The sequence below is a fragment of the Penaeus japonicus genome, unplaced genomic scaffold (assembly GCF_977035675.1).
Source record: "Penaeus japonicus unplaced genomic scaffold, GWHDUDI00000001_assembly GWHDUDI00000013, whole genome shotgun sequence".
Classification (NCBI taxonomy): domain Eukaryota; kingdom Metazoa; phylum Arthropoda; class Malacostraca; order Decapoda; family Penaeidae; genus Penaeus; species Penaeus japonicus.
Window position 1 is genome coordinate 26,986,376 of NW_028234415.1, and position 5,000 is coordinate 26,991,375.

The 5,000-nt window shown below is 37.0% G+C and overlaps 1 protein-coding gene across 4 annotated transcripts in view; it reads right to left on the bottom strand.

Annotated features, from left to right (window-relative positions):
* LOC122250197 (uncharacterized) overlaps positions 1 to 5,000 on the bottom strand; it is a 37,424-nt gene that overhangs the window by 12,558 nt on the left and 19,866 nt on the right. The window contains exon 1 of one of the 4 annotated variants that reach the window (XM_043011543.2): positions 4,501 to 4,575. The exons of 2 other annotated variants lie outside the window; for them this stretch is intronic. The gene's annotated coding sequence lies outside the window, so the exon portion shown is untranslated. Of the gene's footprint in view, positions 1 to 4,471; positions 4,576 to 5,000 lie in introns of those variants that run through there. One more of the 4 variants, XM_043011546.2, reaches the window with a different exon arrangement.

The following is a 5,000-nucleotide window of genomic DNA, read 5'->3' on the forward strand; positions in this document are numbered from 1 at the left end:
GAGGGGAGGCGGAAAGGGGAGGGGGGAGATATGGGGATGGAAGGGGGGAATGGGGATGCGAGAGGAAAATGGGGTTGGGAGGAAAGAAGGTGGGAAAAGGCGGGAGGGGGGGGGGGAGGCGGAGATGAGGCCGAGGTTTTGATGAAAGGAAGGAGGGGGGGAGGTGTGAAAATGGATGAATGGGGATGAAATACGATGAGATGGGGGAGGGGGGGGGAGGGGAGGGGAGAGGAAGGGAAATGTGTTTTGTTCCTGAGTTTGCTTGGTCTGCTGTGCTAGTTGGCTTTGTCTCTTGGTGTATATGCGCGTGTGTGTTTGTAGTCTCCCGGAAGATCAAATACACACATACTCACATATATCAATCTATCTACATGAATCTATCCATCTGTCAATCTATCTTTCTATCAGTCCTTATCTTCATTTCTCTCTCTCTCTCACTGCATATATTTATGTGTGTGTATGCATGTGTGTTGTCAGAGAAAATGAGAGAATGTAATACGGGTAAGCACGTTTGAGGGTATTTATATGCCTGTAGGTAGGCACCGTCTTGGCTGACTGTTAACATTATCACTGCTTACTTTCGTGGCATCTACTTAGACGAACAGATCCGTAGATTTTAGGAGCTCTCTATTTCTTCTCTCCTTTTGTGTAGGTAGAAGGAAGTACAAAAGACTATGAAGGAAATATGGGGAAGAGGAAGAGAAATGTGGAGGAGGAGAAAAACATAAAGAATAAATAAAGAGAGAAATGTAGGAAAAAAAATGTTAGGAAAAAAAAAATGAAACGGAATTAGAAGAAAAGGAAGGATAAAAAAAAAATAGTAGAGAAGCAGGAGGAAATAATAGAAGGGAAAAAAAATGAAAAAAAGAAAGTGGAAAAAACGAGATAAAAAGAAAGAAAGAGAAGACATAAAGAAAGACAGAAGTCAGAAAACTTATCATAGATGAAATACATAAATATACCGACACGTGGTAAATCATTCCTCAGAAGAAAACTAATACTACGCTTATCCCAGTATGAATCAGTAATGATATATTTTGTCTATAATAAAAACAAACCCTCTTCAAAGTTCCCCCCCAAAAAAAGAAAAGAAAAGAAAAGATAAAAAAAAACTCTTACACGTCACGAAACAAAACCTTATAAACATAAACCTTAGAATTCGCCATAATCCAGTTACGATCGCTTGGTCAGGTCGGTTATCATGACCTGATGTGAGAACCTGTAAAAGTAATGTTACAGTGATGTTACATTTTTTTCTCTCTCTGCTTTTTATATAAACTTTGTATTATGACATGACTGTGACGAAGGGGTCGCTGGACAGGGGGTTAGTATCTGTTGCTTGGCCAGATGTTATGACTAAAGTTTTTTTTGTTTGTGTCACTGTTTATGCGTGTGTATGTATATATGTGTTTGTGTGTGTGTGTGCATGTGTATGTGTAAATTTGTGCGTGTGCGTGCGTGTGTATTAACGTGCATATCGGTGTATATTTACATGCAAGCATGTATGACTGTATGTATTTGTTTGTTTATTTGTACGTATGTATGTATATGTGTGTCAGCGTATTCGTATACATATATCCGCATGTGTCGGTTTATTGTATATGTATGTGTGCGTACATGTGTAGCGGTGTATCCGTGTATGTGTATGTGTGTGCGCGTAGCCGGGTTCCGTGACCGTAGTGGACATAGCGGTACACGATTTACCATGGACGGGGCTAATTCTGCGTAAACCGGATGCCATTAATACGAAGGAAGGCGAGTGTGAAGCGGCGCACAGGTATGTAAGTATAGACGGACAAACGTACATACTGAAACAAATGAAGGGCATTTGGATGATATTAAGATAATGGTACCTGGTTTGTGTTGTCTTGCTGATGTGTTTTGTTATGGTCATTCTTTTCCATTTTATTTAAATGTCAGTTAGTGTAGTTACATATCTCATTAATTCATTATTCTCTTTCCCTCTCATTTTCTTCTCTCCCCTCCCTTCTATGTCTTCCTCCATCCTTTCTCTTCCCTCACTCTTTAATTTTTTCTCTCCCTTGTACATTTTTATTTTTTCTTTCTCTCTCTTGCTACTTCACACTCTCTTTCTCGACTTTTCCACATCTCTATCTTCCTCAACTCCCTTTTTTCTTTACATTCTCCTCTCACTCTTAGTCACTGTTCCTCTCTCTATCACTCCTTATTTCTCTCTCTCTTCGTATTCCTCTCTCGCTTTGTCTTGCTCTTTCTTACTGTTTTATTTTTCTTCACAATCCTCGCTTGCTTTCTTCATTTCTAGCTTTTGATTCCATAACCCCCCTCTCTTTCTTTATATTCCTCTCTCTCTTTCTTTATTTCTCTCCTTTTCTCTCTCTTTATTTCTCTCTTTTTCTCTCTTTCTTTCTCTCTTTTTCTCTCTTTCTTTCTCTCTTTTTCTCTCTCCCCTTGTCCCTGACCTCTGAGGCAACCGGAAGTCAGCATCTCAACAAAAGATTCCCATCATGAGTCAAAAGTCTTGTTTTATTACTCTGTGTATTTGGGAAAATCATGTAAATAACTGGTAATTAATGTGTTCTTATGATGATTTATGTGTGAATAACTTAAAAGAAATGTTTATTTGATTCGTGTAATTCGGAGTGAAATGTTTGTAAGGTAATGGAATTACTTTTCGTTCTATTATGTACACTGGGCGGGATCTCTTGTATTGTTTGGTTGTTCTGAACAAAGACAGACGTTGTTTGTAACATCTTTATTTTTGGGTGTGATTCTTCTGTTTATTTTGATGATATTTAGGGAAGTTTCTTTTGTGGATATATATGTTGTTGCTGGAAAAAAGTGGATTGTAAGTATGTTTCTATATCTGTTTGTTGGCATTTGTGCTTGTATCTCTGTTTGTATATATTGGCGCATGTGCATTTCATATCTGATAGAGAGTTTTATGCTAATAGAGACCCATTTCAGCACATCCATAGCTATTAACCCCTTAAAAAAAAAAAAATATATATATATACACACCACCCAACCAACGAGACTCCAGACTGTCAACAACGCCAAGAATCTTAATTTCTCATAATTTGCTTTAGACTCCGAGCACCTAAACCACACAGACCTTCCACTTGAGGATGTTGCAAGGTTAAGTCATTGCATTTCAAAGAATCGGAGCCAAGGTTAAAGAGACAAGAGATTCGCAAATCCTGAATCATCTTTTTATATAAACCAGGAACTATGATTAGAACGAGAGGAAAAACATGAAGATTATTCACTTAAGACAATTACACACTATTAATATCAGCATAAGCTTCATCCACTTTACCTGTTTAGATACTGGTCGTGATAGAAGCAGTTATAACAATTATTTTGTGTATCCTTATCATATTCATTGCTAGATGCTATTAATAGTATCAGTCCTATTATCACTATCATCATCACAAACACCAGTTATCATCAGCTTTATCATCACTATTATTATCACTATTCACTATTAGCAATATTGTTATTGTCATCCGTAACATTCATTATTTTATTATTACCATTATATTTAATGTCATTATCAACATTATCATTATCATTATTACAGTCATTATCGTCCCTAAGGTTATTATTGGCATTATCACTATCATCACATTGTACTATGATACCATAACTATCACTAATAAGTACATACCAAAACTAGTAAGAAAACACGAACATATTCACTCTTTTGTAAATTCAGTTCTACATTAGCTAATAACACATGTACCTCCTACGTCACGCAGCTCGAGCTGTATGATAATGCAAAACATTGTTGATCTACGAGGTAAAATTGCATGATTATTGCAAGAGCTGGCTCGTGTTCATTCCTGAACGTGACGTTGGTAAAATCAAACACGTTAATGTGTATGTTTGCATGATTTTTTTCCTTTTGTAATGCGTGCACTGTATGTATTACACCAATCAGGTTCCATCTATAACGAAATTTACATGACTGGAGATTCAGGAGAAACACGAAAACCTACAGTGCATAAAATCACTGTGTATATATCAAGTTGCAAAATGATTCAAGATACATACGAAAAATCTCCGAGGCATAAAATCATAGCGTGAAGGTAAACATACGCAAACAAACGTATAAACACACACGGATAAAAATAACAGAGTTTTTTTCATACTGGCTGCACGTGCTCAAAGTTCAATGCTGCCGGAAAAGGGTTGTATATCACACAGTCTTATGGTGAAAGGCAAATACAACAACTATTATATTTTTTTACTTCTGACTCACTTATTATATCAGTATAGATTAACATATCATTCAATTCCATTTCATTCTTATAAACGAACGACCTTACTAAAGTTAAGATATATTAATGATCATCAGTGAATATATATATATATATATATATATATATATATATATATATATATATATATATATAGTGACATAGGAAGAAATAAACCAACATTTGAAACATTTAAACAAATCAAAACAATCCTGTTTCTCTACACTCACATTACAAACACATAAACACACTTCCTCACCGCAGCACTGCCTGACCACAACGACACACACCACCACTACCAACGCAGAGTCAAGACTAAAGAAGAGCCACTATTTCAAGGTGAAGGTAAACCGGCTCTGGGTTCGCTAGGGTTCATGAGATCCGAAGCTTCGAACGAACAACACGCTTCATTCTTCGAGAGGCGAGGATTCGAACTCCGTTTGTTTGAACAGCGGGATTTTTTTTTCGTTTCTTTTTATTTCTTTTCGTTTGTTTGTGGTTCTGCTTTGTTTGCTGCAAGGGAGAGGCAAAGGGTCTCCGGTTGTTGGTGTGTGAAGGGAACTCACTGCGTCTGATTTGTTGCAGAGAGAGAGGGAAAGAGACAGATAGTTAGAGAGAGAGAGAAAAAGAGAGAGAGAGAGAGAGGGAGAGAGAGAGAGAGAGAGAGAGAGAGAGAGAGAGAGAGAGAGAGAGAGATTTGATTTTGATTTTGATAAGTTTATTCATACTTTATACAGTGTATACACATGAATAGGCTTA